The sequence below is a fragment of the Bufo bufo genome, chromosome 3 (assembly GCF_905171765.1).
Source record: "Bufo bufo chromosome 3, aBufBuf1.1, whole genome shotgun sequence".
NCBI classification, from domain to species: Eukaryota; Metazoa; Chordata; class Amphibia; order Anura; family Bufonidae; genus Bufo; species Bufo bufo.
This window is the reverse complement of record NC_053391.1, coordinates 234,238,603-234,266,236: the sequence shown is the minus strand read 5'-3', so window position 1 is coordinate 234,266,236 and position 27,634 is coordinate 234,238,603. Positions and strand designations below refer to the sequence as shown.

Here is a 27,634-nt window from a genome sequence, read left to right as displayed (position 1 = left end):
TGCACCAAGGCCATGTGACCGATGTAACAAATTCCAGCAAAATATAACCCTAAAATCGAATATACTTTATTTCAATTAATAAAAAATCTGGGAATAGATCTCCCAAAAAAAGGACAGACAATGATCGATGAAGGTCTGATCGATGAAGACCAAAAAGTAAGCACCTAAACACATATATTGTAAGGGAAATGGGGAATCTGTCCGTCGTCTTTCCCTACTCTTTTGCTCAGCCCAGGGACGGCCCCTAATGGTTGGGACTCCCTGTCCTCGTACCTGGGCTGTTATTACCCTCAAAAGACCCTGAGGGGTATGGAAAAGAGGGTGAGTATATTGATAATACTCTAGAAAAAGGGAAAATGCTTACCAAAAGATAGATACAAAAAAATGTGACCAGTGTACAATGATGTCACACGGCCTAGGAAAAGCATGCGGCACTTGTGGAGCGCCGGCCTCTTCTAACAGCTGATCCAGATCATCAATAGAAATGTTCGGATACCCCTTTAACTTAACAGAAAAAGCTTCATCTGAAGGTGAAATTTGTGCAAATACAGTATTAGAAGGGGTTAACAAAAGTAAATGATAGTCCCCTACCTTGGAATTTGCATTGTCTTGTAACATCAACCTTTGCCTTTGAAGAGTTAATGTTTAGCCCCTCTGCAAGTGCATGTTGATTTTGTGCACATTTCATCTCTGTCGTGGGGCTTTTCATGGCTCTGGGCTTATTTTGTTGATTTCGGTTGGAGGTGCAACACCATCTAAAGAGAGGATATCGTTGGTGGAGCGGGAGCACGGTTCTTTTTAGCTCCTCTGCTTGTAGGCTGTCTGGAGAGAGGCTGTGAGGTTAGTGCTGCTGGAGCTCTGTTTACTGGAGCCATTTTCTTCCTTGTTCCTCCTTGTGAAAACGTCGGTAAGGCCTCTTTCACACTTGCGTTGTCCGGATCCGGCGTGTACTCCACTTGCCGGAATTACACTCCGGATCCGGAAAAACGCAAGTGTACTGAAAGCATTTGAAGACGGAACCGTCTTCCAAATGCTTTCAGTGTTACTATGGCACCCAGGACGCTATTAAAGTCCTGGTTGCCATAGAAGGAGCGGGGAGCGGGGGAGCGGTATACTTACAGTCCGTGCGGCTCCCGGGGCGCTCCAGAATGACGTCAGAGCGCCCCATGCGCATGGATGACGTGATCCATGCGATCACGTGATCCATGCGCTTGGGGCGCCCTGACGTCACTCTGGAGCGCCCGGGGAGCCGCACGGACGGTAAGTATACTGCTCCCCAGCTCCCCGCTACACTTACCATGGCTGTCAGGACTTTAGCGTCCCGGCAGCCATGGTAACCACTCTGAAAAAGCTAAATGTCGGCTCCGGCAATGCGCCGAAACGACGTTTAGCTTAAGGCCGGATCCGGATCAATGCCTTCCAATGGGCATTAATTCCGGATCCGGCCTTGCGGCAAGTGTTCCGGATTTTTGGCCGGAGCAAAAAGCGCAGCATGCTGCGGTATTTTCTCCGGCCAACAAACGTTCCGTACCGGAACTGAAGACATCCTGATGCATCCTGAACGGATTACTCTCCATTCAGAATGCATTAGGATAATCCTGATCAGGATTCTTCCGGCATAGAGCCCCGACGACGGAACTCTATGCCGGAAGACAATAACGCAAGTGTGAAAGAGCCCTTAGGCACTTCAGGAATTCCTGTATTCCTTCTTCTCCTTGGCATCTTCGTGTTGCTGATAGTGTTCTGCAGGTTTGGGTACAGTTTAGATGACTGCTGAACACCTGCAGTCGATTAGGGAGGCTGTGAGGCTATGATGGGAAGCAGAGCTCTGAAGATGAGAAACTATCTTTCTTCCAGTCTGGACATTCTGCCCTAAATTGCAATTTTTAATTGCTTTAAACCTGGTGTACCACTTAGGCCTAATTCACACGTCCGCAGTGTGTTTTGCGGATCCACGGATCCGCAAAACACGGACACCGGCAATGTGCGTTCCTCATTTTGCAGACTGCACATTGCCGGCACTAATAGAATATGCCTATTCTTGTCCGCAATTGCGGATAAGAATAGGACATGTTCTATTTTTTTCAGGAATGGAAATGCGGACCCGGAAGTGCGGGTCTGCACTTCCGGATCCGGGCCGCACATTGTGCGGCCCCATAGAAATGAATGGGTACGCAATTCCGTTCCGCAAAATGCTGCCGTGCAGCGCCGGAGCTCCGCCCCCATCCCAATTATAGTCAATGGGGACAAAGCGGCGGTCCGGTGGCATGGCGAAATAGCGGCAGGACGCATCTGACAGGGTGAACAGTCTGTCAGATCCGTCCTGCCGCTTGTGTGAAAATAGCCTTAAAGATAATATAACTAAATCCGTTCATAACGGATCCAGCAAAAAGTGGTGTGAAAGTGGCCATTAAAAACGTTCTCCATGTTGCATGTGTTTTTATTGTGTTTTTCATCAGGCCTTTTTTACACTATAGAAGGAGTAAAGGTGCCTCTGTTTCATTATGCTGCATTTAAAAACAATCTAAAGCACAAAAAACACCAATTAGAAAAAAACACAATAGCTATTGGTTTTCCTTTACACCAGTTTTGATAAATCTACCCCTATGTATGAAGGAAACCTTTCCTAGCTATATACTACTGATACAACTTATTTCTAACCAGACAGCACTACACAACAAATTGCTTTCCTTCTCAAGGGCCTATTGTTCATGCTACTACAACCTGAAAGAGGATCTGAATTTTCTGTTAATGATTATATTCACTATTTACATACCCAGATTGTGTAAAAATTGTGAACACAAGTTGACTATGAAAATAAACAGCTATTTTTTGCTACCTAAGGGTCCCTACACTCATGAATTTGGCACTGAATAACCACTTGCAATTTTTCACGTCATTGTGCTGTTTTTTCGGTTTGTCAGAATGTCTTACCACTAGCGTTTTCTTTGTTTAGTTTCTCCCCTATGCTGTTGTCAAAAAGCTGAAAAAAAAACAAGAACTACATGTTGCTTAAAAAGAAGCTGGAAAGACAAAAAGTGCCACTTAAAGGGGTATTCCCATCTTGGACACTAGGGACATATCGCTAGGATATGCCCCCAATGTCTGATAGGTGTGGTTCCCACCTCTGGGACCCATACCTATACTTAGAACGGAGCCGCAAAGGGCGCACCCCATAATCTATTACCGTAAGCCCCACAGAAGTGAATAGAGCGTATGGCTATTTTTGGCAGTCCCATAGAAATTAATGGAGGGCAGCCATGCAAGCGTGGTGCGCCCTCTGGCACTTTGCAGGCTCCATTCTGAGTATAGCCCCCAGTGTCCAAGATCGGAATACTCCTTTCATGAACAAAAACGCCAGGAGCAAAATAAATGCTTGTGTGTCCAGGGTTTTATAGACCTTCAGCTAACATCTGGAGCTGCCATTTTTACAGCAAAAAAAGTACCCAATCTTACAAGAAATGTATAGATTCTGGATATTTTTGTTTCAAAATTGTGATAACTAAATTGAATGTCTGCATTAACTCACTGGCACTATATGTTCGCTTCAGGTCCCATTGCATATACAAAACCTTGCCAAAAAAGCTAAATATGCCAAAAAACCTAGTTAGTTATTAGACTTCTTGCTCACGACTGTAGTTTCAGTCCTCATCCAATCCGCAAAAAAATCATTTTAATGGGGGTCAAAAAAGAATGTCTGTTCCACAGGCCAGCAAAATAAAACATAGAGCATGTCCTATTCTTGTCCATTTTGTGGACAAGAATAGACATTTTGTAATATATTGCGGGGCCTGTGGAATGTTTCTCCCTGTGTGTCCAGAATGCAGATGCCTTTACTAGCTTTAGTGTGTTAGCACAGCTTCATTCCTGGACTGATTTCCCCTTATTTCTTCTTGTGCTTACAGTCATCGATGCTGATAATAGTATGATTTCACTCCCACTACAGAATTTACCGTGTGTACTCTGCTTTGTCTCTACACTTGTATATAGCTGAAGAGATTCTGTGTGAGCTGTCCTCCTTGGATGTTTCTCCCGTCCATACTCTAATTTGCCATGTTCAACCACACCGCCCATATAACAAAACACTAGGGGAAGAACTTACACATGGTTTGCAGAAGCTAAATGGCAGGTCATTTAAAAATTGTTCAAAGGTATCCATAGTCTGTAAATGGCTCAGTATTGGTACTGCATATTTCTAACAATTGTGCAATCAGCTTCCTTATCTAATGATCTCATATCTATCTATCTAAGGGCTCCATCCCCATGCTGTGGACTGCAAATTGCAATCTGCAATGCCGCGGGCCAGCCGCATGCGGATTGCAGACCCATTCACTTGAATGGGGTCCACGATCCGTCCGTTCCGCAAAAAGATAGAACAAGTTCTATCTTTTTGTTAACGGAAGTACGGAACGAAACACCACAGAAGCACTACATAGTGCTTCTGTGGGGTTCCGTTCCGCGCTTCCATTCCGTTCCGCACCGCATCTCCGGATTTGCGAACCCATTCAAGTGATTGCAGTTTGAAAAAGGCTCAGGCTGGAGACAAAACTAGTCACTGATGATGCTATTATGCCTTGAATAAACGTCTCTTCCAGTGGCGTACACACAATCCATGGGGCCCCTGTGCGAAACTGATCCATGGGCCCCCCCCCCCGGTCTCGGGAGGGGCATTTCCCCGGGCAATAGGAGATTATGGGGCCCCTGTGTCAACCACACACACACACAGCCCCACCCATAAATCGCGCCCGTACCTCTTACATCCAGTGACGTCTCCTTCGATGTAGATGTTCTTTGTCCTCGTCTTCTCCTTTCAGACCAGACCACCATTTTTACGCTGTTTTTAATCTCTGCAGTTTGACAAAAAAAAATATCTTAGTTTACTACTTTTCCATCATCCTACCATCTTCTGGACAAAACATCCTACTACCCCAATACTGTGCCCTGTGGTCCCCAATAGTGCCCCCAATATTGTGCCATTACCAAGTGCCAACCGCCCCGTGTGCCAGTATCAAGTGCCAACCCCCCCTCATTTTCCAGTATCGAGTGCCAACTCCCCCCCCTCATTCTCCAGTATCAAGTGCCAACCTTCCCCCCCCCATTTTCCAGCATCAAGTGCCAACCTTCCCCCCCATCTTTTTCCAGTATCAAGTACCAACCTTCCTTCCCCCCCCCATTTTCCAGTATCAAGTGCCAACCTCCCCCCCCCCATCTTTTTCCAGTATCAAGTGCCAACCTTCCTCCCCCCCCCCATTTTCCAGTATCAAGTGCCAACCTTCCTTCCCTCCCCCCTCCCCATTTTCCAGTATCAAGTGCCAACCTTCCTTCCCCCCCCATTTTCCAGTATCAAGTGCCAACCTTCCTTCCCCCTATTTTCCAGTAGTGCCAACCTTCCTTCCCCCCCCCATTTTCCAGTATCAAGTGCTAACCTTCCTTACCTTCCTTCCCTCCCCCCTCCCCATTTTCCAGTATCAAGTGCCAACCTTCCTTCCCTCCCCCCCCCATTTTCCAGTATCAAGTGCCAACCTTCCTTCCCCCCATTTTCCAGTAGTGCCAACCTTCCTTCCCCCCCATTTTCCAGTATCAAGTGCCAACCTTCCTTCCCTCCCTCCCCCCATTTTCCAGTATCAAGTGCCAACCTTCCTTCCCCCCATTTTCCAGTAGTGCCAACCTTCCTTCCCCCCCCCCCCCCCCATTTTCCAGTATCAAGTGTCTCCTCATGTCCCAAGTAAAGTCCGGTCTAAAAAAATAAAAAAATAAACCCTTATACTTACCTCCTTAGCAGCGATGCGATGCAGGCCTCTTCTGGCCTGTGTCCCACTCTGTACTGCTCAAGCAGCGCGATGACATCATCGCGCCGCCTGCACCGCTCTGATAGGCTGCAGGCCTTGTGCTGGCAGCCTATCAGAGGAACAGGGAAGGGAGACGCCTCCCTCCCCTGCCCGGCCGCAGCACAGCAATCTGTATCGCTGTCCTGAGCAACATCCCTAGCTGCCGCGGGCCCATCTGGGTCGCACACGCACTTCTGCAGGGGTCAGGGGTCCACAGGCGGCCGGGCCCCCTGGAGTGCCGGGCCCGGTCGCAACTGCGACCCCTGCGACCCCTGTATGTACGCCACTGGTCTCTTCATATCATCAAGAAAGTGAGTGCAGGTCTTTCTTAGCTATATAATGGAAGAATTAGGGCAGTAGGAAAATAAAAAAAAGCAGTAATCAGGACTCCATATCTGCAGTACTTCTCATGTATTACTGTCAATAATAGTCCAAGATCATGATGACAGATTTCCATTAAAGAAATATTCCATTTTATTTTTTAATTCGCCCCACCAACCACTAATGTCGCTACTAGAGATGAGCAAAGTTTTTAAAAATTTGATTTGGACGCCTCACAAAATTTTTCCGAATTAATTTGTCGTGAAGCCTGTTAATTCAGCTATATCCTGGCATGCAGAAAGAGTGTATCCTGGTGTACATTACTGTCCATTGCAGCAACATGCATAGCTAGTCCTTTTTAATGATACAGTATTTGTGAGTAGGATTGGCTCCTCATTTTGGCTCACCATACGGTAACTGCTGGAATTAGCTGACCAAATGACTGAAGTGTGAACTTCCAGGTCAATGTTTGCGTCAGGTATAATGTACTTAAATGTGCAGTGGCAAGATTCTACTACAGAATGAAAGAGCGGTCTTATTTTACACCGTCTGCTGTTTCCACATAGATTGCTAGTTAACCACTGATTCTACTAAATTGTGAAAGAGTGATCTCATTTCACTGGTTGTGGGATGTCCGCATTGATTGATAGATAAGGTATTGAGTTAACCACTAGTGTTGAGCGCGAATATTCGCATTACGAATATCGGCACTTCGAGAATTTGCGAATATTTAGAATATAGTGCTATATATTCGTAATGACGAATATTGCTTTTTTTTGTTGTTTTTTTTTTAACACAGTACATCTCAGGTGATCTTCCCTCCCTTCTTCTAACTTGTGGGCCAATGAGAAGGCTTTGTCACAACTTAGCAACATCCCTAGCAACCAATAGAAAAGTTGCACGTATTGCGAAAAAATATGTGCATCATTAATTGACGGAAATTTGCAAGCGCAAATATATTGGAGCACTCTATCTGCATATAAGGCCTCATGCACACGGCCGTTGTTTTGGTCCGCATCCGAGCCGCCGTTTGATTTCCGCATCCGTTGCTCCGTTCCATGGCCCCGCTAAAAAAATATAACATGTCCTATTCTTGTCTGTGCTTTGTGGACAAGAATAGGCATTTATATTAAAGGCTGTCCATGCCGTTCCGCAAACTGCGGAACGCGCACGGACGCCATCTGTGTTTTGCGGATACGCGATTTGCGGACCACAAAACACACCACGGCCGTGTGCATGAGGCCTAAAGCTATTCTAATGTTCTGCCATGCCAACCATTTTCTCCAGTCTCAGGAAACTTATACCAGCTTGAAAAATGTAGCATAAGTGACCCACTCCGGTATTTCGCGCGCATTAAGCGAATAATATTCGCCTGATGCATCAGACTAGATCATTCTGGCAGTAATGTTCTGACACACCAGAATTTTCGCAATCAAGAATATAATTTAGAATTCTCATGTATATATGATGAATATTCTACAAAATATTCACAAAATATTGCAAATTCAAATATTGACCCTGCCGCTCACCACTATTAACCACTCATTCTACAAGTGAAAGAGCAGTCTTATTTTATACCGTCTGCTGTTTTCACATAGATTAGTAAAGAACCTGTTTTGTTACCTACTGATACAAGTAGTGGTGCCATGACAGAGTGGGGAGGGTGTCAGCAGTAAGTTTGTGTTAATGTCAATGTTTATTTTTCCCTTTTTCTGATCCGTCAGAAGAACAACCCAAAAAAATGGATCCTGTCTTTTAAGTATCCACCTTCAAATAGTCAGTATTTGGTCAGTAATTGATCAGTATTGGTAAGGCAAAAACAGGAGTAGGTCCAAAACAGAGATGACACGTGAAGGAAATATTTGCTTGTCTTCTGTGCTTTGGACCCTTCACTCAAACGGTTTTTTTTTGTTTACGTTCCATTTTTTGCGTTCCGTATACAGAACCATTCATTTCAATGGGTCCGCAAAAAAAACGGAATGTACTCCGTATGCATTCCATTTCCGTATTTCTGTTTTTCCATTCCGTTCAAAGATAGTCCGCATAACGGACAAGGATAGTTGTGTGAATTTGTCCTCCATCAGAGATCTTCTGTAATCCACAAGATAGGTTCAGAAGCAACTTAATCCGGTTATCCTATCTCTTAAGTAAAGAAATGGCAACAGGTTATGGGCCCAGGAGAGATGGAACGAGCCGATGGAACAGGCTACTTTTCGATGGAGATGAGAAGAATTATGAGCTGTGGGAGACAAAATTCCTAGGCCATCTACGCTTGATGAATCTTAAAGAAACCATCCTGCGTGAACCAGCAGATGGAGTGGATCCTATGCAAGATAGGAATAAGAATGAAGAAGCTTATGCTGAACTAATACAATTTCTAGATGATAAAAGTCTATCTCTTATAATGAGAGAAGCAACTGATAATGGAAGGAAAGCGCTGAAAATCCTGAGAGATCATTACGCTGGCCAAGGTAAGCCACGTATCATAAATTTATACACAGAACTAACATCTCTTCAGAAATCTGAATGTGAAAGTGTCACAGACTATATGATACGCACAGAAACAGCTATTACAGCACTTAGAAATCCAGGAGAGACCCTCAGTGATGGACTATTAGTTGCTATGATTCTTAAAGGCCTGCCTGAATCATTCAAACCATTTGCAATCCATATAACACAAGGTAAAGAAGATATGACTTTTACTGATTTTAAAACCAAGTTAAGGATTTTTGAGGACACTGAAAAATATCGTAGCAGCGCAAGCACTGATAATGTTATGAAGGTCAGCACCCCTGTTATACCAACAAAGGAGAAAGACATCATTATCTGCTACAGTTGTAATCAGAAAGGTCACAAAGCCAATGCATGTCCAAGCAGAGTGAATAAAAGGAAGACACAATGGTGTAATTATTGCAGGAGCTCCACTCACAGAGAGACATTGTGCAGACGAAAAGCACGAGACAATGTAAAGCATGTAGTTGATAATACAGAACAAACATTTGCTTTTAAAATAAGCGAAGACCAGTTAAGCAATCCCGTAACAAAAAGCCTGATGGTAGATACAGGAGCAACATCGCATATTATTACAGACATTAAGAAATTTAAAAGATTTGACACCTCGTTTAAGCCAGAGAAACACTACATGGAGTTGGCAGATGGGAAAAGAACTTCCGATGTAGCGCTCAAGAGAGGCGACGCAGAAGTGTACCTAATGGACAGTAAGGGAAAACAAATGAGGACATTGCTACAAAACGCATTATTTATCCCCACATATCCACAAGACATTTTCTCCGTTGAAGCAGCAACAAGAAATGGGGCGTCTGTTGAATTCCGACAAGATGACAGTATTCTGGCTCATAAGAATGGTCCAAAATTTATTATAAAGAAATACAACAGGCTTTACTATTTGGACACCTATAAGGGATGTGAAGACAGTTGTTACGGTTGTTATGATATTCAGATATGGCATGAAATCCTTGGTCATTGTAATTACGATGATATCTTGAAACTACAGAATCTAGTAGATGGAATGAAGATCCAAGGTAAGGTTGATAAGTCCAACCTGAATTGTGAGATTTGTACCCAAGGGAAATTTGCTCAGAGTAGAAACAGAGAGTCTGACACCCGTGCAAAACACCCACTTGAACTAGTACACACAGATTTAGCAGGTCCTATATAGCCAGTTGCAAAGGACGAATTCAAATACATCATAGCGTTCACTGATGATTATTCTGGTGCAGTGTTTGTATACTTTCTGAAAAACAAGAGTGACACAGTTCTAGCCACAGAGAAGTTTATCGCTGATACTGCCCCCTATGGGACCATCAAGAGAATGAGGTCAGACAATGGTACCGAATTGACATCGAATGACTTCCAGTCACTACTCATAAAGAGGAGCATAAGACATGAGACTTCAGCACCTTATTCACCACATCAAAATGGAACGGCTGAAAGAAACTGGAGAACACTGATAGAGATAGCAAGATGTATGCTAATAGAGAGCAAAGTACCAAAAGAGTTATGGACATATGCAGTGATGACAGCAGCTATGATTCAAAATCGATGTTTTAACAGTCGTTTGAAGCAAACGCCGTACAACATACTGACAGGGAAGAAACCAGACTTTTCAAAAATGAAGATTTTTGGATCAGAATGTTTTGCATACAAACACAATAAGAAAAAGTTGGATCCGAAATGCACAAAAGGGATTTTTGTAGGATATGACAAAAATAGTCCCTCTTACCTGGTGTATTACCCTGAAACTGGCAAAGTCTTCAAGCACAGACTAGTAAAGTTCATTGAAAAGGACGTAATCGAGAAACAAACTCAGACTGAGCTGTTGGACAATAATGATGATGACTATGAGGAAAGGAGTGTAATTCCTGTATCAAGTCCAATGACTAAAGAGACCCCAGATTCTTTAGCGGAGATTGCAGAGGACAAAGATGATGACCATGGTACAAGATACCCTACAAGAAATAGAAAAACTCCTCAGTATTTAAATGACTATGTACTAGAATCTGTTCGTGATGACCAGGTACTGATGAATATAGATTACTGCTATAGAGCACATGATGTACCCCAGACTTTCAGAGAAGCCATGGAACACCCCAGTCACAAAGTTGGTTAGATGCAATGAAAGAAGAGATGGAATCACTAAAGGAAAATGATACCTTCACATTGACCACATTACCAGAAGGTAAAAATTCAGTGGGGGGTAGATGGGTATATGTGATAAAAAGCAATGCAAATGGAACTGAAACATACAAAGCCAGGTTTGTGGCAAAAGGTTATAATCAAGTAAAGGGAACTGACTACATGGAAACTTTTTCTCCAACTGCAAATTTTACTTCATTACGCATTTTGATGCAAATGGCAGCACAATATGATTTAATTTTGCATCAAATGGATGTGAAGACAGCTTACTTGCATGCCCCAATTGATTGTGATATATATATAGACCAACCAGAAGGTTTTGAGATCAAAGATGACACAAATAAAAAGCTAGTTCTCAAACTAAAAAAGTCCCTGTATGGTCTTAATCAATCGGGAAGAAACTGGAACAAGATGCTACATGATTATCTATGTTCAAATGCATTTATACAAAATTCTGTATACCATTGTGTATATGTCAAACAGAACGGTAATGAACAAGCAATATTACTAATATGGGTTGATGATCTGATCATTGCTGCAAGCAATGAAAAACTACTCAATGATGTGAAGTTAACACTTGCGACAAAATTCAAAATGAAGGATCTTGGGAAACTGAACTATTTTTTGGGCATCGATTTTAGACAGACTAGTGAAACGGTGAAGATGAATCAGAAGAGATACATTTTGAAAATGATAGAAAGATTTGGTATGTCAGATTGTAAACCGAGATCTACTCCCTGTGAACAAAAATTAGATTTCGACGACAAAAGTGAACTTGCAGATGTAAAAAGCTATCGGGAGATAGTAGGCAGTTTGATTTATGTGGCTACGTGTACAAGACCGGATTTGAGTTGGACTATAAGCAAACTGTCACAACACTTTTCACAACCAAGTGTACAACACATGATCACTGCCAAACACGTACTGAGATACTTGAAAGGAACTGTCAATTTTGAACTATGCTACAGAAAATGTAAAGAGAAATTAAAACTAGAGGCATATAGTGATGCCAGTTGGGCCTCGGACCAGATTGATAGGAGAAGCACAACAGGATATTGTTTCAGCCTGACTGAAAATGGACCTCTGATTTCTTGGAAGTCAAAGAAACAACCAACAATTGCACTATCGTCCTGTTAAGCTGAATATATAGCATTAGCCGCAACCACACAGGAGAGTCTATATCTTGCACAATTGCTAAGAGAATTGGACAGTGAATGTCAGTATGAGCCAGTAAAGATTTTTGAAGACAATCAGAGTGCGATAGCTCTCGCAAAGAACCCAGTTTACCATCAGAGATGCAAACATATTGACATTAAATTTCATTTCCTTAGATCTGTTCTGAGTGAAGGCAAGATAGATCTTGAGTATTGTTCTACGGATAAAATGGTAGCTGATGTTATGACTAAACCAATAACAAAGTTTAAGCTTGATAGGTTTGTGAGTTATATTTTTGGAATATAGATAGAATGATGTAACTGTACCAAACTATTTCTCATAAGCAGTATAAGAGCAAGTGGGGGTGTTAAGATATATGACATCTTTTTATATGCCCTTATACAGCTTATCGATTGATCTACAGTCATATGAATATGTTGTCTGTTTGTTAACCAAGAAGTGTTTAACCCCTTAGTGACCAAGCACATTTTTTAAAAATTGCATTCCAAGAGCTAGAACTTTTTTGTTTTTTCATAAATGTACTTGTAGGAGGTCTTATTTTTTGCAGGACAAGTTATAGTTTTTAATACACCATTTTAAGTACATGTAATGGTTGATTAAAGCCAGCCATTTAGCTAAAACCCCCTTTGTTTATGTCAGTAAAAACACGTATGGGTGGTCACTAAGGAGTTAAATAAAGTTGCACTCAGAGAGAAAAAAAAGAGGCTGCAGTGAGCAGAGCAGTGTGTGTTCCTGAGGAAACAAAAGCATGGTGTCTGTGTGAATTTGTCCTCCATCAGAGATCTTCTGTAATCCACAAGATAGGTTCAGAAGCAACTTAATCCGGTTATCCTATCTCTTAAGTAAAGAAATGGCAACAATAGTACTGTTCTATTAGGGGCCAGATGTTCCGTTCTGCAAAAAACTGAAAAAGACACACGGTCGTGTGCCCTAAGTATCAGAAGTGGTCCAGTGGTTGAATGGTATTCACTGAGAAGGCTTTGAACTTAACCAAGTTGCCTGAGGTAGGAAAAGTTGCATACTACTTTTTCAGTATTTTGCGGTCCCCAAATAGAACAGTACTATCCTTGTCCGTTACGCAGACAATAATAGGACATGTTCTATCTTTGAACGGAACTGAAAAACTGAAATACGGAAACGACATCAACATGCAGAAGGACCCAGAGTCAGGGCTGTATTTGCCATTAGGCACGCACCCTAGAGCGACAGAATTCAGAAGAGTCAGCACTTTAGTAATTAGATTTTTTTTTAAGCAGCTGTCTCCACTGATGTCTGGCTATTGCTCATGATTGAGATGAGAGAAGTCTCTATTCCACTCCTGCTTTTCACTTCCAAATCCTGATCAAATCTTGATGCAAAATACTGACCGTGTGATAGAGGCGGAATGCTCAATTTACATGAGTTTTGGCCATTTGCATCTGTCATTGGTTTTACTCAAACCGAAAAGTATTCCTGCATGCAGGACTTTAACGGCCTCTATCACACGGTAAGTATTTGATCAGTATTGGTAAGGCAAAAATAGGAGTGGGTCGAAAACAGAGATGACATTTGATGGAAATATTTGCATGTCTTCTGGACCCACTCCTGCTTTTGGCTTCCTCAAAAGCCAAATCTTGTTGCTAAATACTGACTGTGTGATCACGGCCTTATGGATGCTCCAAAAACAGAATCGGTTGTTTTTTATTTTTCGGTTCTTCTGATGGATCAGGAGAAAGGTAAAATGAACTGTGATGTCAACAAGGCCAAACAGGAACACTAGTGTCCCTAGAACAGACTGGTGAGGGTGACAACAGCATGAGTAGTCAACATAGTGGCCCAGTCACAGAGTGGTGAGGGTGGCAACAGCATGAGTAGTCAACATAGTGGCCCAGTCACAGAGTGGTGAGGGTGGCAACAGCATGAGGAGTAAACACAGTGGCCCAGTCACAGAGAGGGGAGGTCGGAGGGGGCAATAGCAGTGACAGCAACAGCACAAGATGGTGTTGGTAGGAGACGATGGCAGCAGAGGCAGCAGGTGTGTTGCATCAGGCAGATGGCAGCATCAGAATAGTGGCTGAAGCACGTGGCCAGAAGTAACGGGCCATTTTTTTCAATATTCTGGTGTGTCAGAACATTACTGCCAGAATGATCTAGTCTGATGCATCAGGCACAGGTGTGTGGAAATCCTGGCTGATCCACACCTGATTCATCTTTATAAAGGTTAATCTGTCAACATTTTGTGTTAAAAGGCGAGTTCTCTTTGGGGAAACTATGCCCCCCAGTACACTAAACACCTGCTCTGATGCCACACTACTGGCCAGGCAGGAAAGTTTGCCCAGGGCAAACTTGGCCAGGTGATGCCACAATTCAAGTTTGGCTGCCCAGTAGTCGAGGGGATCTTTGATCTGGGAGACAGGGTTCAGTTGAAATATGCCATCACCAGATGGTTCACGTTCTGCTCCATGTCCTTCTGCTGCTGGCTGGTTTCTTCTGTAGGCAGGTGAAGAAATGTGCTCATTAGAGGCTGAAGACTAAAGTTACTGCTGACAGAGCTTGTGCTGCCCCTGCCAACTCCCCACCCCCACTCCAGCAGTCATGGCAGTGGAGGGTGAGCACAGAGGGTCCCCCTAGTTAGACTTTCGTGTGGATGGGCAATGGCTCACATAGGCAGTGGCCAACTGACTACATTGGATGTCTCTATAGTAAGTGAGTTTATCAATCCTTTCAGCTGGGGTAAAAAAAGCCCCCTATTTTGGCCCGGGAGCGAGGGTCTAACATCGTGGAGAGACAGTAGTCATCAGCCAAATGGTAATAATGTGGCTGTCACTATGCAAGCAACTCAGCATGCATCTGGCCATTTGTGCAAGGGACTCGGAGGGACTCCCTGCCTCCATCTCTACTGCATAATGCCATGGTCTGTCGGAGTCATCTGCCTGGTGTTCCTCATCGCCCTCCTGCTCCTCTCTTGTCGCTTGTGCAGATAAACCAACTATTTCTGTATACATTTCCTAGGCGTTAATGTCCTCCTCCTCAGCCAGTTCAGCCAACACAGGACTCAGGTGGCCGTGACATGTAGGGTCTGTGGAGACACGAGGGTCAGTGGGTGTTCTGGTCCACTGACCTAGCTATCTTTATAAAGACCGGGCCAGGGCTCATACCACCAAACGCCCGTGCTCCTTTCCCGTGGGTCACACTACTCAGACAACATAGGGTGAGGGTACAACCAGGGGCATTGCTAGGTTAAAACATACATATTCGGGCCTGGGCCCCGGATGTTTTGTCCCAGACCCCGAATGTACTGCCTGCCAGCTAGATACAACTGTATTTCCATCCTCAGGATGGCAATACAATTGAAACTAATGCACTGGAAAAGCTGAAGGACATGTGATGACATCACAGGTCATGTGACCAGTAAAAACAGGCAGTGGTTGAGGACCTGCGATGATATCACCATCATGTTACCAGTACAAGAGAGGATGGCACTGAAGAGGTGTAGTGGTGGGGAAGAAGCTGTGGTGAGGTCTGCTACATGAGGAGAGGTAAGTGAAGGGACAGGCGGAGGAATGCTGGAAGTTGTGGTTATTTAACTGGGACTGTATGTTAGGGCTGAAGGGAGGGATGTTATTTACATGGGACTGAATGTTCAGGGGGTGATGTTATTTACATGGGACTGTATGTTGAAGGCGGCTCTGGGAGGAGGTGATGTTATTTACATGGGACTGTATGTTGATGGTGGCTGTAGGAGCGAGTGATGTTATTTACATGGGACTGAATGTTGGAGGTGGCTGGGGAGGGGATGATGTTATTTACATGGGACTTTATGTTGAAGGCGGATGTGGGAGGGAGTGATGTTATTTTTATGGGACTGAATGTTGGAGGGGGCTAAGGGATGGAATGATGTTATTTACATTGGACTGTATGGTGGAGCGTGGAATATAACTACAAGGGGCACTGCAGGGGGCATTATAATGCTCGCTCTGAAGTGCCCCCAGTATTTATAACAGTAGAGGGCAGAATAAATACTGGGGGCACTATAGGGGCATTTTAAATCCAGGGGACATTCTAGGCGTTATTACGACTGGAGGCTCTATAGGAGGGACTTATAGATCCACCTTATTTCTACTAAGAGCACTATGGGGGGCCTTATTACTACTGAGGGGTCTGTAGAGAGCTTTATTACTACTGGGGGAACAATAGGGGGCATTATTTCTACTGGGGGGTCTGTGAGGGCATTGTTAATACTGGGGGGCTCAGTGAGGGAATTATTAATACTAGAGGCTCTCTTCTACTAATGGGGAGCATTATTACTGTTGGGGCACTGTAGGGGGCAGTATTACTAATGAAGGGAATTACTATTGGTAGGACTTTGAGGAGCACTATTACTATTGGGGGCACTAATATTTCTTTAGGATAATATTTGGGGGTATTGGGGGGGCACAGCGAGCATCAGGATAACACTGTTGGGATTTTAGGTAGGGGGATGATGATAGAAAAGTGAGGAAGCTAAGATATCAGTGTCTCACACTCTGCAGAGACGAGGCACGGCTGAAAGAAGTTGTCCAGACTGAATGGAGAAGATGATGACAGAGAAGATCTACATGAGAGGAGACGTCACCTTGGAGGCTCTGAATGTGAGAGGTATGTGCTGCTATATAGAAAGTACAGTAACATGCGGTGTGTGGGGGAGGGCTGACTTAGAGAATTGGGCCACGGATCTTTTGAGACCCTAGCAACACCCCTGGGTACAACGCTCCGGGAAGACTTTATTGGATAATCAACAGTCAGCAGCATATAGTACAGTCCCAGCAAAGACACAGGATGGCACAGGTGAAAGCGATTCACCCTTCCGCTGACTCACCAGGGATTAAACCTCTGTGACTTTAGGGGGACCCAGGACCAACTACCCCAGCCAATAGTACCCTGCTTTGGACAGGCCCCAACTGAGAAGAGGTAGCGGCAAGCTTAGGGAGCCGGCCTTTCACAGCGAGGCATGTGGCCAGGTAACCCAAGCATCCCAACCTGAACTCTCCAACCGAACCCGTAGGCTTGAGGTTGGGTAGAAGAGCAGTTCTGAATTCCACCAGCTGGAACCATAGTATCTAGGCTAAAGTCCTATAGAATAGCCGCTGATAAACGGGGTAGCCACCCTTTTATTTCCCTCATTTGCCATTTCAGTACATTGGCCTCCATAGGATTGGTGGGAGATAAGCTATTCGTAGCTATTCCATCATTGGTTGTCAGTTCAATTCGACAGCATAATTTCATTCTGATGACACAGCTTTTCCACTTCAGCTAGACAGGCTGAATGGCTTTTAATACACAGCAGGGGGGGCTAATGCAATCCACAGGTGATGTCATTAGCAGGTCCACTCCCATACATCTGCTGGCTTGTTAGTCAGACCAAGAGGCACCGCATAGTTAATTCAAGTTGCTGTGAAAGTCAGACAGCTACAGGAAAGACACATTAAACAATAGCTCATGTGCCTGACTGCTTACCGAAAACAATGGACAATGAAAAAGAACTCCTGGTGCAAATTAAGAACAATATACTCCACAAGTGGCCAGGTGTTATCCCCAGTGAGCATTATTTCATCACAGACGTCACATCTCCTGTCCCATGGCCAGCGAGATATATCAGCATTTTCCCTAGGACTTGAAGAAGTGAAATTACATAATTCATCCCGTAATCTTGATGACTGACAAATAAAATGGCCTCCTCAAAGGGCCTGAGCAAATGCAGGTGTCACCCATGAGCTGCCACTGGCTAATGTCGAAGTTACACGGGGCAGTTCTCCTGTCGGTCCAACATGTGGAGGGTGGAGTTCAAACGGATGGAAATGTCACATATGAGGCGATGTTGGGGAACACTATTCTGCCTTTGCAGCTCAAGGAGGGCATGTTTTTCATAGTAAGAGTGACTTAAGTGCATGCAAAGTTTCCTGGCTATTTTGAAGACATCTTGAAGTTGGGTGGAAAACTTCAGGAACCAGCTTACAACTAAATTAAACACGTGTGGCTTGCAGGGTGCATGGGTCAGCCCTCCATGACGCAGCGCCAAAAGAATGTTCTTCCCGTTATCGGTGACCATGGTTCCGATCTTCAGTTGGTGAGGAGACAACCAGCATTCGATTTCTTGGTTGATGACGCAGAGCAATTCTTCCCTGATGTGATTCTGTTTGCCCAGGCTGGCCAGGTGCAGAACTGTGTGACATCACCATGCTCTGCATAGGTGGTCTGCTGGAGGACCACTCAGAACTGTGCCTACAGTTGAAGCTGAGGACAAGTGGGAGGATGAGGAGGACATTGGCGCTGCAATCACAGCACGAGAACGTGGAGGTGGCATTGCCATAAGCTAGCCAAGTTGCTGGTGTGCCTGGGCAGAAACCACATTTACCCAGTGGGCCGTAAAAGACATATATTGTCCTTGACCATAGTAAAAGCTCCACATGTCAGCACTGCTGTGAACTGTACCAGACACCAGCAGACACAAGGACTGGCCCACCTTCTGCTCAACATACGTGTGCAGGCTGGTACAGCTTTTTTAGAGAAGTAATGGCGGCTTGGGACTCTCCACCTTGGCTCGGCACAAGCCATCAGTTCTATGAAATGGGCAGAGTCAACCACATGTAAAGGGAGGGACTGTGGTACTAGCAACTTGGCAAGGAGCATGTGCAGCTTCTGCACTGTTGGATAAGTGCACACACACTGCTGTCTTTTTGCAATCGCCTCAGTGATCGATAGCTGGTGAAATGCGTGACGAGTAGAAGTAGGAGGAGGAGCATCAGGACCAGTAGACGATGGGAAGAAAACACAGCTCTCTTCTGCTGAGGTGGGGGAGCCTTGACTGATGGAGAAGGGGTTCGGGCCACTGGGAGATGCAGCAGTTGTTGCGCCAGGCTGTACCACTACATTAGCGTCACGGTTTTCCCAGGCCACTTTATGTTGACACAGGGTCATGGTGCCAATGCTGTGCTTTACCTTCTGCCCACAGGCCACATACAGCCACACTGATGTCCTCTGGCGACTTGATGAAAAATTCCCACACACCGGCGAGTATGGCATTTTTCCCACACCACTGCTGCTATTTCTGCAGGTTCCAGCAACATTTTTGCCACTGCTCATTCTCTATGAGGGCCCTGGCACCTGTCTGTTGGACATACTGTACAGTAACTGTATATGTAAAATGAGTTATTCAATGTCAATGTAGACATCCCAATAACAGTATACAAATTATTCACCACAATTTGACAATCAAGCCCTATTCACCACAATTTGACAATCAAGCCCTAATGGGATTGTTTATCTAAGAAACAAGGTGGGCACCCCAATAACAGTTAAATTACATTACTTATTCACCCCAATTTGAGAATCAAGTTGTAATAGATCTACTTATCTATTAAACAAGGTGGATACCCCAATAACAGTAAACATGGACAGCTTATTCCCCTCAATTTGAGAATCAAGGCTTACTGGAATTGCTTATCTATTTAACAAGATGGGCACCCCAATAACAGTTAAATTACATTACTTATTCACCCCAATTTGAGAATCAAGGTGTAATAGATCTACTTATCTATTAAACAAGGTGGATACCCCAATAACAGTAAACATAGACATTAAAAAGGGGGGAGGTGGCAGAAAAAAGACACCATCCTGGTAATACACACACACCAAAAAAAAAAATATTGCATACATAAATAAATATATAATGTATAAGAATTACTGTTAACCACCTGCCGCCAAGCTAACACCGAAAGGCGTCATTGCGACGGCTCTCCCAGGTCACACTAACGCCGATTGGCGTCATCTCGCGTGAGCCGAGATTTCCTGTGAACGCGCGCACACAGGCGCGCGCGTTCACAGGATCGGAAGGTAAGCGAGTGGATCTCCAGCCTGCCAGCGGCGATCGTTCCCTGGCAGGCTGGAGATGCGATTTTTTTAACCCCTAACAGGTATATTAGACGCTGTTTTGATAACAGCGTCTAATATACCTGCTACCTGGTCCTCTGGTGGTCCCTTTTGCTTGGATCGACCACCAGAGGACACAGGCAGCTCAGCAATATGTAGCACCAAACACCACTACACCCCCCCTGTCACTTATTAACCCCTTATTAACCCCTGATCACCCCTGATCATCCCATATAGACTCCCTGATCATCCCCTGTCATTGATCACCCCCCTGTCATTGATAACCCCCTTGTAAGGCTCCATTCAGACGTCCGTATGATTTTTACGGATCCACTGATACATGGATCGGATCCGCAAAACACATACGGACGTCTGAATGGAGCCTTACAGGGGGGTGATCAATGACGGGGGTGATCACCCCATATAGACTCCCTGATCACCCCCCTGTCATTTATCACCCCCCTGTCATTGATCACCCCCCTGTAAGGCTCCATTCAGACGTCCGTATGATTTTTACGGATCCACTGATACATGGATCGGATCCGCAAAACACATACGGACATCTGAATGGAGCCTTACAGGGGGGTGATCAATGACAGGGGGGTGATCACCCCATATAGACTCCCTGATCACCCCCCTGTCATTGATCACTCCCCTGTCATTGATCACTCCCCTGTAAGGCTCCATTCAGACGTCCGTATGATTTTTACGGATCCACTGATACATGGATCGGATCCACAAAACACATACGGACGTCTGAATGGAGCCTTACAGGGGGGTGATCAATGACGGGGGTGATCACCCCATATAGACTCCATGATCACCCCCCTGTCATTGATCACCCCCCTGTAAGGCTCCATTCAGACGTCCGTATGATTTTTACGGATCCACTGATACATGGATCAGATCCGCAAAACACATACGGACATCTGAATGGAGCCTTACAGGGGGGTGATCAATGACAGGGGGGTGATCACCCCATATAGACTCCCTGATCACCCCCCTGTCATTGATCACTCCCCTGTCATTGATCACTCCCCTGTAAGGCTCCATTCAGACGTCCGTATGATTTCTACGGATCCACTGAAACATGGATCGGATCCACAAAACACATACGGACGTCTAAATGGAACCTTACAGGGGGGTGATCAATGACGGGGGTGATCACCCCATATAGACTCCCTGATCACCCCCCTGTCATTGATCACCCCCTTGTAAGGCTCCATTCAGACGTCCGTATGATTTTTACGGATCCACTGATACATGGATCGGATCCGCAAAACACATACGGACATCTGAATGGAGCTTTACAGGGGGGTGATCAATGACAGGGGGGTGATCACCCCATATAGACTCCCTGATCACCCCCGTCATTGATCACCCCCCTGTCATTGATCACCCCCCTGTAAAGCTCCATTCAGATGTCCGTATGTGTTTTGCGGATCCGATCCATGTATCCGTGGATCCGTAAAAAACATACGGACGTCTGAATGGAGCCTTACAGGGGGGTGATCAATGACAGGGGGAGTGATCACCCCATATAGACTCCCTGATCACCCCCCTGTCATTGATCACCCCCCCTGTAAGGCTCCATTCAGACATTTTTTTGGCCCAAGTTAGCAGAATTTTTTTTTTTTCTTACGAAGTCTCATATTCCACTAACTTGTGTCAAAAAATAAAATCTCACATGAACTCACCATACCCCTCACGGAATCCAAATGCGTAAAATTTTTTAGACATTTATATTCCAGACTTCTTCTCACGCTTTAGGGCCCCTAAAATGCCAGGGCAGTATAAATACCCCACATGTGACCCCATTTCAGAAAGTAGACACCCCAAGGTATTCGCTGAGGGGCATATTGAGTCCATGAAAGATTGAAATTTTTGTCCCAAGTTAGCGGAAAGGGAGACTTTATGAGAAAAAAAATAAATAAAATTTCCGCTAACTTGTGGCAAAAAAATAAAATTTCTATGAAATCGCGATGCCCCTCATTGAATACCTTGGGGTGTCTTCTTTCCAAAATGGGGTCACATGTGGGGTATTTATACTGCCCTGCCATTTTAGGGGCCCTAAAGCGTGAGAAGAAGTCTGGGATCCAAATGTCTAAAAATGCCCTCCTAAAAGGAATGTGGGCCCCTTTGCGCATCTAGGCTGCAAAAAAGTGTCACACATCTGGTATCGCCGTACTCAGGAGAAGTTGGGGAATGTGTTTTGGGGTGTCATTTTACACATGCCCATGCTGGGTGAGAGAAATATCTCGGTCAAATGCCAACTTTGTATAAAAAAAATGGGAAAAGTTGTCTTTTGCCGAGATATGTATCTCACCCAGCATGGGTATATGTAAAATGACACCCCAAAACACATTGCCCAACTTCTCCTCAGTACGGAGATACCACATGTGTGACACTTTTTTGCAGCCTAGGTGGGCAAAGGGGCCCACATTCCAAAGAGCACCTTTCGGATTTCACCGGCCATTTTTTTTTACAGATTTTGATTTCAAACTACTTCTCACGCATTCGGGCCCCTAAAATGCCAGGGCAGTATAACTACCCCACAAGTGACCCCATTTTGGAAAGAAGACACCCCCAGGTATTTCGTGATGGGCATAGTGAGTTCATGGAAGTTTTTATTTTTTGTCACAAGTTAGTGGAATATGAGACTTTGTAAGAAAAAAATAAAAAATCAGAATTTTCCGCTAACTTGTGACAAAAAATATAATATTCTAGGAACTCCCCATGCCCCTCACGGAATACCTTGGGGTGTCTTCTTTCCAAAATGGGGTCACTTGTGGGGTAGTTATACTGCCCTGGCATTCTAGGGGCCCTAATGTGTGGTAAGTAGTTTGAAATCAAAATGTGTAAAAAATGACCTGTGAAATCCTAAAGGTGCTCTTTGGAATGTGGGCCCCTTTGCCCACCTAGGCTGCAAAAAAGTGTCACACATGTGGTATTGCCGTACTCAGGAGAAGTTGGGCAATGTGTTTTGGGGTGTCATTTTACATATACCCATGCTGGGTGAGATAAATATCTTGGTCAAATGCCAACTTTGTATAAAAATATGGGAAAAGTTGTCTTTTGCCAAGATATTTCTCTCACCCAGCATGGGTATATGTAAAATGACACCTCAAAAACATTGCCCAACTTCTCCTGAGTACGGCAATACCACATGTGTGACACTTTTTTTCAGCCTAGGTGGACAAAGGGGCCCACATTCCAAAGAGCACCTTTCGGATTTCACCGGCCATTTTTTACAGATTTTGATTTCAAACTTCTTCGCACGCATTTGGGCCCCTAAAATGCCAGGGCAGTATAACTAGCCCACAAGTGACCCCATTTTGGAAAGAAGACACCCCAAGGTATTTCGTGATGGGCATAGTGAGTTCATGGAAGTTTTTATTTTTTGTCACAAGTTAGTGGAATATGAGACTTTGTAAGAAAAAAAATATATAAAAAAAAATCATCATTTTCCGCTAACTTTTGACAAAAAATAAAAAGTTCTATGAACTCACTATGCCCATCAGCGAATACCTTAGGGTGTCTACTTTCCGAAATGGGGTCATTTGTGGGGTTTTTCTACTGTCTGGGCATTGTAGAACCTCAGGAAACATGACAGGTGCTCAGAAAGTCAGAGCTGCTTCAAAAAGCGGAAATTCACATTTTTGTACCATAGTTTGTAAACGCTATAACTTTTACCCAAACCATTTTTTTTTTTACCCAAACATTTTTTTTTTATCAAAGACTTGTAGAACAATAAATTTAGACAAAAATGTATATATGGATGTCGGTTTTTTTGCAAAATTTTACAACTGAAAGTGAAAAATGTAATTTTTTTGCAAAAAAAAAATCGGTAAATTTCGATTAATATCAAAAAAAGTAAAAATGTCAGCAGCAATGAAATACCACCAAATGAAAGCTCTATTAGTGAGAAGAAAAGGAGGTAAAATTCATTTGGGTGGTAAGTTGCATGACCGAGCAATAAACCGCTAAAGTTGTGGCGTGCCGATTTGTAAAAAAGGGCCTGGTCACTAAGGGGGTATAAACCTGTGGTCCTTAAGTGGTTAATAGTAATTTGGTATAAATACATAGAAAATCCAGTGAGTCTTCTGTCTACAAAAATCATGAGCATAAGGCCTCTTTCACACTGACGTGTGTGACTCGTGTCCGTGCTGCGGCCCGCAAATAGCGGGCCGCAATGCACGATCGCCAGCCGTAGGTCAGCCGCATCGGATCGCGGACACATTCACTTTAATGGGTCCGCGATCCGCCCGTTCCGCAAAAGATAGGACATGTTCTATCTATTTGTGGAACGGAAGTACGGGACGTAACCCCACGGAAGCACTCTGTAGTGCTTCCGAGGGGTCCCGTTCCGTGCGGCCGATCTGCAATTTCGGATTTGCGGACCCATTGAAGTGAATGGGTCCGCATATGTTGATACGGAATGCACACTGAACTGTGGCCATGTATTGCGGCCCGCAATTTGCGGGCCGCAATACGGCCACGGATCACACGCGTCAGTGTGAAAGAGGCCTAAGTCAAATCAAGGATATTGGCAATGAAGAGTATATAAGGTCTTGTCTAACACAAATATTGCCCAGAAATCCAAGGGAATACTATGTCACCAAGACTCACCTGAGTAAGGCCTCTTTCACACGACCGTTTTTTTTTTCCCGTTTTGCAGGCCGTTTTTTGCATTCCGTACACGGTCCGTATACAGAACCATTAATTTCAATGGTTCCGCAAAAAAATGGAATTTACTCCGTATGCATTCCGTTTCTGTATTTCCGTTTTTCCGTTCCGTTGAAAGATAGAACATGTCCTATATTTGGCCGCAAATCACGTTCCGTGGCTCCATTAAAGTCAATGGGTCCGCAAAAAAAACGGAATGCATGCGGAAATGCATCCGTATGTCTTCCGTATCCGTTCAGTTTTTTGCGGAACCATCTATTGAAAATGTTATGCCCAGCCCAATTTTTTCTATGAAATTACGGTATACTGTATATGCCATATGGAAAAACAGAACGGAAAAACGGAACGGAAACGGAAACATAACGGAAACAAAAAATGGAACAACGGATCTGTTTAAAACGGACCGCAAAACACTGAAAAAGTCATACGGTCGTGTGAAAGAGGCCTAATTGTGTATACCAGGATGGCGTCACCCCCATAAGCGTTTCGGCGTGCCTTTGTCCTGCTATATTTATGGTGTGCAGCCATTTTGTTTTTTTAAATTATGTTTGCCTCATGGATATGCACCTGTGATCCTGAATGTTTTAGTCTAAATTTTCTTGCAATATATTGGGGGTGGCACCCCTTTTAGACTAGACACGCTGGTTCCTACACTGCCCTGAATATTGTAGGCTTAAGTAAGTCCAAAGTGAGGCAGTTTCTTTAGTGATAGGGACCCATCTGCAGAAGCCACCTTGATGCCTGGTAGATGGGCCCAACACGTATGTGCGCTAAGAGCTTCCATTATTCATGTATACTCATCTATAGTCGGTATTGTACCACTTTTATCTAGAATGACCCCCATTTCTTAGCTCTATTGTTTGCATATATAATAGTGTGCAGCCATTTTGTTTTTTGTAATTATGTTTGCCTCATGGATATGCACCTGTGATCCTGAAGGTTTTTGTCTAAATTTTCTTACAAAGATAAATCATTTCAGAACTTTTTCCACCTTTAATGTGACCTATAAACTGTACAACTCAATTGAAAAACAAACTGAAATCTTTTAGGTAGAGGGAAGAAAAAATATAAAAATAAAATAATATGGTTGCATAAGTGTGCACACCCTTAAACTAATACTTTGTTGAAGCACCTTTTGATTTTATTACAGCACTCAGTCAGCATGGCACATTTTGACTTGGCAAGATTTGCCCACTCTTCTTTGCAAAAACACTCCAAATCTGTCAGATTGCGAGGGCATCTCCTGTGCACAGCCCTCTTCAGATCACCCCACAGATTTTCAATCGAATTCAGGTCTGGGCTCTGGCTGGGCCATTCCAAAACTTTAATCTTCTTCTGGTGAAGCCATTCCTTTGTGGATTTGGATGTATGCTTTGGGTCGTTGTCATGCTGAAAGATGAAGTTCCTCTTCATGTTCAGCTTTCTAGCAGAAGCCTGAAGGTTTTGTGCCAATATTGACTGGTATTTGGAATTGTTCATTATTCCCTCTAGCTTAACTAAGGCCCCAGTTCCAGCTGAAGAAAAACAGCCCTAAAGCATGATGCTGCCACCACCATGCATCACTGTGGGTATGGTGTTCTTTTGGTGATTTGCAGTGTTGATTTTGGCGCCAAACATATCTTTTGGAATTATGGACAAAACGTTTAACCTTGGTTTCATCAGACCGTAACACCTTTTCCCAGATGCTTTTGGGAGACTTCAGTTGTGTTTTTGCAAAATGTAGCCTGGCTTGGATGTTTTTCTTCGTAAGAAAATACTTTTGTCTTGCCACTCTACCCCATAGCCAGTGGCGTCTCTAGCTTTCAAATTTTGGGGGGGCACACTGGGGGCCAGGACAAAAGTAGGGGGGGCAGCTATAACAACGATACATTTACACAAGTACGCTTAGAAATGCTGCGATACTTTACCCAATACCTAAAACCACAACAGGGAAGAAAAGTCCTGCTGTCTGTGGTTTAAAAAAAAAAAAACAATCACTCAGATTTCAACATGTCCTAGTTGCCTGTGGATGACACTTTTATAGGGAGGGGGATCTGTGGATGACACTGCTATGGGGGGATCTGTGGATGACACATACCTTATATAGCATCTTATGCTATATGTGTCATTCACAGATCCACCCCATGACAGTGTCATCCCAATTTACCCCTCCATAACAGTGTCATCCACAGATCCCCCTCCCTATAACAGTGTCATCCACAGATCCCACTCCCCGCCACTCACAGGAGTGTACATTTGACATTTCTAAACTGTAATCCATATCCTGCAGTAACTTTAAATCAGGATTAAGCGGCTGCTCATCTCTACTAGTACCTTAACCTTACACCACTCGCCTAGCTTCGGTAACAGGGCCAGGCTACAGCCTACAGGCACTGCCTGTTAGTTGTTACCGACCGAGTGCTGATTTCTGCAGGTCAGAGCATACGGATTACAGTTTAGAAGAAATGTACACTCCTGTGAGCGGTGACAGTGGTGGATCCAGAGCCTGGTCTCGGGAGGGGCACTTCCAGATTATTTTCTGTCCGCCGCCACAGAACAAGGGTGCTTATAGAACAGACTACACAGTGTAGAGGAATACTGTACATTGTGTGGCACAGTGTAGAGGCATACTGTACATTGTGTGGCACAGTGTAGAGGTATACTGTACATTGTGTGGCACATTCCAGCAGTATACTGTATATTGTGTGGCACGGTGTAGGCTATATGTGTATAACAAACATACTCCACATGAAAACTTACAATTACTTGGCTTGGCCCTTGGGGATCTCGGACACCACTTCCACACTTTGGCCGGGGGCTCGGCGGAGCTGATGTTGTGTTTTATCCTAATGAGAAGGATTTCATAATAAGGATTTGGAGAAGGGGCAGAGGCGTCACAGAGCAGGGAGAGGCTGGTGCTGCTACTAGGGGGTCATACCATGGGGGAGTAATAAAGCCCACCATAATGCCCCCCCAGTAGAAATAATTCTCCTTATAATGTGACAATGCAAAAAATACCCCCTTGTAATGCCTCCAGTTGAGCTAATGTGCCCCATAGTGCCCCCATAATGTGCCAGTATAAAATACCCCTATATAGTGCC

The 27,634-nt window shown here is 44.2% G+C and overlaps 1 protein-coding gene across 1 annotated transcript in view; it reads left to right on the top strand.

Moving 5' to 3' along the window:
• The first annotated feature begins 729 nt into the window (after nt 1-729).
• LOC120995066 (C4b-binding protein alpha chain-like) overlaps nt 730-27,634 on the top strand; it is a 128,058-nt gene continuing 101,153 nt past the window's right edge. The window contains exon 1 of the mRNA XM_040424043.1: nt 730-907. The gene's annotated coding sequence lies outside the window, so the exon portion shown is untranslated. The remainder of the gene's footprint in view (nt 908-27,634) is intronic.